Raw genomic sequence first — 8,259 nt, forward strand, 5'->3', positions numbered from 1 at the left:
CATTAAGATGAATGAGAGCAAGATAAAATATGTGTGCATTTCACTGAAAACAATTTAACAAACATTATGTCAAATAAAATCCCTTTTTATGAGTGCAGGCTACAGTCTCTGTATCAGAAATCCTAAAATATATGTCTTAGAGAGTTAGCACTGACTGTTTTACTATAATAGTACCCAAGAGAAGCTTCTATAGATGGTCTTTTCAAAGAGTTAGATTTGGAAACCCCGCTGAGGCTTATTCTTACAGCAATGATTTGGTTTCATTGCCTCATTCACCTCACTATTCTGGGGTAAGTGTATGAGCGTGTGTGTGTGGTTATTTTTCAAAGCTGCTGTGACCCTGACTCTCAGATAAGGAAAGAAAAGGCAGCACTTCTGCCTGCCGATCTTCTCTAAATCATAGCCATTTTCTTCCAGGCCTTTTCTCTCTTCCTATCCATCGATCAGCATGCTGTCTGTGTCTCTGATTTCTTTTCAGAGTTTCAGAGTCAATGCTTCTGCTTTGTCTCTTGTTGTTCCAGTTGAACAAGTTCAATCCTTAAATCAATGTCTTCTCTATTCTTTCAAACGCAGGGAGTTTGTTTTTATGCATCCCTGTGGGTGCTCTGACGAAAGAAGTGATAGACGTTGGGTGGGGAGACACTGAAAAGGTAAACGGTGAGAGAGCCATCATCTGTGAAGTGCAAAAAACATAATTGAATCTCCATTGACAAATAGAGCACTCAGAAAAATATTTGTATTCCTTTCATTGCTGTTTTGGTGTCACTGTTTGAAAAAGTGTGTTGCAGACATATTACAATCAGGTTGGCCAATTATGCAATTATGGAATATATTATATATTCTCAGAAATAAAGGTACAAAAGTTGTTACTGTGGCAGTACCTTTTCTAAAAGTACACTTTTGTTTCTAAAAATTGCATATTGTTAACAAAGGTACACACTGGTAGATACATAATGATTCCTCAAAGGTACATATCTGTATCAAAACGGTCCCAGTGACAACTTTTGTACCTTTTTCTGAGAGTGTATATGACCAATATGTATTTTTTGAAAAACTAATGTGACCGACAGGCTGATATGAGGTTGATATAACACAAATGTCATTATGTAAATAAGACATAATAAATTGTTAACACTTAAAGTTAACATTAATTGTGCATAATATTTATGAAAGTATCCTCTTTATTGCTTTAGAAATATTCACAAAACATTTGTACGAATGAATAATAAATACGGTAAGTTAGGAATGAAGGTTCAAAAAAGCTGGGGCAGTATACCCTTTAAAAAGGTCCTAATATGTACCATTTCGGTACAGATATGTATACACTTGGTACCAGTATGTACCTTTGAGGTACTAATATGCACTCTTATAGGTACAAGTGTGTACTTTTTGAAAGGGTACTACCACAGTGACAGCTTTTGTACCTTTTTGTCTAGGAGTGCATGCATATTATTGGGTGATTTGATTATGTGTTACACATTTCATTTATTTTTGCTTCTGATAAAAATAATTTAGATTTTATTGTTTCATCCTTGTCCCAAACTAAGAGCAAATATGTGAGAAGGAAAACAAATCAACATTAATAAAAGTTTGTAAAAATGTAATTTTTTTTAAAATAAATTTATTTTTAATATAGAAATATCTGACATTATGGGACGGTTTCTCAAACAGGGTTTGAATGAAAGGGACACTCCACTTTTTTGCAAATATGCTCATTTTCCAGCTCCCCTGGAGTTATGATTTTTACCATTTTGGAATCCATTTAGCTGATCTGCGGGTCTGGCGGTACCACTTTAAGCATAGCTTAGCATAATCCATTGAATCTGATTAGCCCATTAGCATCACACTCAAAAATAACCAAAGAGTTTTCGATATTTTTCCTATTTAAAACTTGATTCTAGTTACATCAACCGACGGAAAATTAAAAGTTGCATTTTTTCTAGGTAGATATGGCTAGGAACTATACTCTCATTCTCAGGCCCGGATTAACACAGTGAAGTGCCCCAGGGTGACCAAATTTCAAGTGCCCCCTCAAAAAAAATTATACATTATAATATCTATATATTATATTGAACTCTAGTCATTCAGGGCTCCAGAATAACTTTTTTTGTTATTGGGAGCACTGTAGTCCCTGACTGAAAATGTTAAGAGTGCTAGCAGAAAATTTAGGGCAAACCTTAAATCAGCCTGCAATGCAATTATTCAATTTTTTTCCAAAATAACTGCATTCCTGAAAAATACTAAATATACTTACTTAACTCTATGCAGTTGCTGCACATGTCATTATGCACAATTGATGAAACTTTTATGAAACAAGAATCATACAACCCCCTTAACTAATTCTAGGCATAAGATACATACATATAGAATAAGTTATATCCAGATAGCATAAATGAGCTGAGTGGCAGGGCAATCTACATACTTGTATCATGTACACGTTTATCATCTTTTATCCGGTTTTCCTTAACTTGGCACTGATGTCTGAAACCTTTATTCTCATCTATAGGGCTCTATCTTACACCCAGCGCAATGCAGCGCAATGTGCGACGCAAGTGTCTTTTGCTAGTTTCCACCCTGCGCAATTATAATTTTCACGTTTAGCGCCACGTTGTTTAAATAGCAAATGCATTTGCGCCCCCTTTTGCGCCCATGGGCGTTCTGGTCTAAAAACGAGGTGTGTTCAGGCGCATTATTGGCGCATTGCTATTTTGAGGCAACTAAAATAGACTACGCCATTGACCAACAAAAACCTGGTCTAAAGTCTAAAGTCAATGGCGCAATATGTTTTTTTTTGTTATTTAAAGAGCGCATTAGTAATATGCGCGTAAACGGGACGACAACGCGGGTTTGCTTAACACATACATGAATGCACAGCAGCACAAAAACACTTTTAAATATGAAAGATTAAAGATAAAAGATTATTATTGAGTCTCTTGTACATAAATGAGGACTAATTATGAGACGTTAGAAGGCACAAAGAGCTGCTTCACCTGCAGCCTGGTAAGTAAATGCTTTGCTTTAAACAAATGCATCTGTTTTTAAATGTTTTTTTTTAATGCTACCTCACGGATTTGTTATATGATGACTCTGTACCTATATGGTGGGATGAGAAACATTTTTAAATAATGCTTAAAAAAGCTGACGCTTTCCAAGTGCTGAACCTTGCGGAGGGCCGTTTGTAAATTCTTTATCTCCTGTTTGTTACAAATAAAGTATTTTTACAGTACAAACCTTTTCTTACATAGTTGTAAATTATTTTTGATGATATTGGATAGCCATACATTTAAAGCAATAAAAAGCCTGCTTTTTTACTTCCATGACTAAAAGAAAACGGGTTTTAAAGGTTTTAATGGAAAAATAACTATTTCAATACAAGTGAAAAACAACACAATTATTTAACATTAATCTTAAACTGGGGGTCTTCTTCCTCCGCTTAGTTTTTCAGTTTACAAAGTCCGTCATCTAAATAGGGATTAGACATAGCGCCAACGCAACTGGCTTTTAAAGGGGATGAGAGCTGAGACTCTCATTGGTTTATTGCACGTTACGCCCAAAATACTCCCAGTAATTATTAAAAAAATAGGACCAACCCTTTTCGACCCTGCGCTCGGCGCACAAACCATTTTTCCCGTCGTTAAATTAGCAAAAGTGCATTCGGACACGCCCATTTAGACGTTGCGCTGTGCGCTTTAGACAATGCGCTTAGATCGTTAAAATAGGGCCCATAATGTTGTTGGTGTTAATGTAGGCTAAAAGTTCTCTCGCTCTCCTTGTCTCTCATCTCTGCAACGTTTCATTTTTAATCCACGCCAGCGCGTCTCCTCGTGGACTTTACCCATGGGTACAATCAACTGAGGGCATGGTGACATAAAACTATATATATATGCAAATGAGCGTTTAAAACCCGATCGTGCATTCCATAGTTTTGTCATGGGTGCCCGCACATACGCGAGTACTTGTAAAACAAGCATTTTGGCCACAGTCTGGAGCCCTTGGTGCCCCCCATTGCCTGGTGCCCCAGTCCCGTCTATGGATAATCCGGCCCTGCTCATTCTGCCGTAATAATCAAGGACTTTGCTGCGAAACTCTTCGGTCAAACTCTTTGGTTATTTTTTAGCGCAATGCTAATGGTCTAATCAGATTCAATGGATTATGCTAAGCTATGCTAAAAGTGCTAGTGCCAGACCCGGAGATCAGCTAAATGGATTCCAAAACGGTAAAAATCATATGTTTAACTCTAGGGGAGCTGGAAAATGAGCATATTTGCAAAAAAGGTGGAGTGTCCCTTTAATCCAGTACTAGGCCTTAGTTAAATTAAGAAATTTTAGTGAACGTTTACAAATATACATTGGAAAAAAACTTTACAGAGACAAAACAATGGCACTGGTATGCAAGATGTTTATAAATTAAGGCTGCTCAAACATTCATTTTAGTCTGGGACTAGGATAAGCCCTGTCTGGGAAACTGCCCCTAAATGTTCAGAAACAGATCAGAGAGCTTAAAGCCATTATGAACAGCAATAAATACAAACGTAAGAAATCTGAAGGCACAATCCTTCAAGAAGTGGAAAAACCATCAGCTTGTTCTGTCTCCAGTAGTGTTGTGGGTGGTGAAGTTATATTAATAGAGGACCGAGGGCGATCTGTAGGTCAGAGTTTCTCCTGTGGTAGAGAGATGTGAGAGAAACCCTACTGCAAAATAACTGATGTGAAATGTCACTTCAATACCTCATTCCTAATCCCAGAGGCTCTCTAGAAATTTTCAGTTTAACATTTGAGATCTTCTTGAGAGTTTTAAAGTCAAGACATTAAAAAAAATGGTACATTTATGCATTTTGGCAGAGGCTTTTATCAAAAACAACTTACAGTGCCTTCATTTTTTTAATTGGTATGAAAGCTCCCTGTATCGAACCCCCAACCTTTGGGTTGCTATCTATCGCAATGCAATATCATGGAACCGCAATTAAAAAGATTGCTTTTGGCATTTTTTTTTTGCAAAAACTATCTACATTTATTTATTTTTTGACAGACATTTTAATCCAAAGCATTTTACAAATTAGGAAAATCACAAGCAATTTGTCATAATTAACTTAAATGAGAAAAATCAGGTGAATTTACTTATTTAAAGAGATTTAAATACCAGAGACTTTTTTATACAGTAGCTATACTTCATCTTTTTAGAAAAATGATAAATACCTGATAAATACCCACAACCTTTAAGACACCCACAGACACGCTCTCACACTGTTCTCACGTCAGCCCTTAAGTTAAAAACTGTGTTTACATCTCTACCACCTGTTGATATATCTTCTCTCACATCCATATCTTGCCATTCTGATCATCTCTTCACTTCATCATAAACAGCAGGTGCTGCAGATGCAGGACATTCTGCTCGTGTGGAGAGCGCTGTCATCCTGTTTATCCACGCTTGAGTGTTCGGAGGAGCCGAGGGCACACTGCAAAAGAGTTGAGGAAAATTGCACATGACCCAGATAAGCTGAGCAGACTCTCTGACAAGGTTTAATTTAATTACGGGGCAATTAATGATCAGTATGAAGCAGCGGGTGGCTGGCACCACCACCGAAGTCGATGATCACCCAACAAGGCATCTACCTGCGTGCGTGGCAAACGCAATGCATTACATGTTTACTTAAGGGGAGATGTATTGAGGCCAGCATGCCAGGCAATTTAGCATGGTGTTTGAATAGTTTTTATGCCACCGTTGTTGTACTAAACTTGATTTATAGGCACACAGTGTGTTTTATATCCAAGTGGTCTCCATTGCTCATGGGTTTTTAGTGTTCTTTTATAGCTCAGTTGGTAGGGCATTGCGTTAGCAGTGCCAAGGGTCATGGGTACACACATACTGAATAAAATTAAACTTTGTAATGTGTTATATTTTCAGAGAATGTTCTTTACATTACGCTATGTATGATGAGATTATGTAGAAAACAGTAAGCCACAGAAAATGACTTTAGCTGGGTTTTTACAAGCAGGGACATGGCATCAAAAGAAAATATAGCTGCAAGCAGCAATTACCAGGGTCAAGCCAAAAAGGGCACAGAAGAAAGTAAAGTTGAGTTCGGATGAGCAATTTAAAGACCCTAGGAAAATCTCTTGATTTCAGACAAAATAATATAACAGTTATCATCAAAAAAGCTGTGTTCTCTTTCAGTGAAATCTCTCCTTCTCTTCTCGATGAACATTAACAACTAGAACACTGAAGGAAATGTGAGTGGTGCTTGAAGTGGCAATACTCAGCTCACAAAATGTTACAGTGGTGTTAATAAGTCAAAATAGCCCACCCCTATGTCTCTATGATGTTCTGATGCAGAAATATAGCTCTTGCAAAATGGTTGATACGCCATTTTCATTGGTTGCTAGGGAGTGAATTGGCATGCACCAATGATTATACTCCAAGCCATGAAAGGAATGATCCATGATGACTCAAGGTTTTAGTTGTACTGTAGCAGTAGTTTTAGGCAAAAAATACCATATTTCTATCTCAAAACCACTAGGTGGCGCAATGACAAACTTGTGCATGCACCATCAGATCATAACTGTGTTGCATCTAATTAGTTTCATGACTATACACTTTAGTTTAGAGAAGAAACAGTTGTATGACCACAGGGTTGATTGATTTCAAAGGTTTTGTTCAATTATAAGGCAAACTAGTGGTGCAAGCATACAATTTTTTTGTGTAGCCTCAGACTGTGGTTATACATCAGCGTATCAAATCTGGTGAAAAAATCTCTTTTCGTTGCAAAGTTATATCCATTTATGTGTAAAAAAACAAAATGTAAAGGTAATTTTTCGTTTTTTGCAAATTTCTGCCATTTCTGATGAAAATTTTAATATAGCGCCAATAGAGGTTTTTGTTCAGAAGTTAATGCATTGTTCTTCCTATGTCATTTTCGACTCGATCGGAATAACGCTCACTGAGATATTCGCGCATGTTTTTTAAGCACTATTTTGATGCACAGGGCTAACCGTAAGGCGAATCTTGGTATGTTTGGTATCGTTGGACTCGGCAACTATTCAAAACTTGAAGGAATTAAGTCCCGTGAAAATACATTGACCGCAGCCAAAGTTATAGGCGTATAAAACATTCGTCTGGCCACTAGGTGGCGCTGCAATAAAACTGTGCATGCACCCTCAGTTCCTGACTGGCATCTTAAGTACCACGTGTCGTGTCAATAGGCCTAAGTTTGGCGAAGATACATCATAAAATCAGTTTTATTGCACTCTACGTAAAATTCGTTAATGCGCTACACGACAACGGATTGGTTTATTGAAATTCTTTTAATAACTTTTTGCCATGAGTGTCTCTAGATCAGGGGTCGGCAACAGGCGGCCCGCGGGCCAAAGGTGGCCCGCCAGCAATATTTTCTGGCCTGCCGGATTAATTTGAAGTCCGTATTTTTTATTTTTTTTATCAGACTTTTTTATTTTACAATAACAGTTGACAAAAATGGCCCCGTGTATCATTCCTTCATTCGTTTTTTTCAAATCAAAACCAAAAAGAAAAAGAAAAACGAGTTGTTTTTCTATTATTTATCTCCTGATCTAAAATCATACGACTCGTTTTCCGAATGTGCGCTCAGATCAAAAATTAAAAAAAAGAATGAAAACGGGTTTGGACAAATTTTAATTGAACACCTTAGCAGACATATACAATGAAATACATTTAAACAGATCAGGTACTAACAGATTACATTTTAATAAGGGTTTTAATAAGGGTTTGAATAGCAACCATGCTTTCCCGTAAGGCTCATTCGCTCACAGTCCGACCTTTGAACTTTTTTCATTATTAGCCTATTTATTCGCGTATAACACACTGATAAATAATATGTATTACCTGATAAAAAAATATTTGCACTAAATGCTGCACAAAACTCTTCCTCTAGCCCAGAGGTCCCCAACCACCGGGTCGTGGACAAGTTTCCACCGGCTCGCAAGAATGTCCTGAAAAAAATGCGTATAATAGCTAGTTTAATCTTAACGGGCCGTTCTTTCTCGTTCTCTTTTTTTCTCTACCAGCACATCCGCGATCATTACTGTCATTAGAGTTTGAGCATACTTCTAAAACACAATCGATCAAATAATTGCAGAGGTATGACTTCATAAATCCTTGGCAAATTTACCTCGTAAATCGTGCAATGCGTGCCTCCGCGCATAGCTGCAACTCCTCCTTCTCATCTTCTCCTTCACTACTAATTTTTTTCTTTTGTTCTGTTACTTGAACTTGGGGCTAGAGCCC

At 37.4% G+C, this 8,259-nt stretch overlaps 1 long non-coding RNA gene across 1 annotated transcript; it reads left to right on the forward strand.

Moving 5' to 3' along the window:
- The first annotated feature begins 434 nt into the window (after nucleotides 1–434).
- LOC141349787 (uncharacterized) lies at nucleotides 435–5,892 on the forward strand. Its single transcript, XR_012357818.1, has 2 exons — nucleotides 435–650; nucleotides 5,364–5,892. It is a non-coding gene; the product is annotated as an uncharacterized lncRNA (long non-coding RNA).
- The last annotated feature ends 2,367 nt before the right edge of the window (nucleotides 5,893–8,259 follow it).

Source organism: Misgurnus anguillicaudatus, chromosome 15 (genome assembly GCF_027580225.2).
Source record: "Misgurnus anguillicaudatus chromosome 15, ASM2758022v2, whole genome shotgun sequence".
NCBI lineage: Eukaryota > Metazoa > Chordata > Actinopteri > Cypriniformes > Cobitidae > Misgurnus > Misgurnus anguillicaudatus.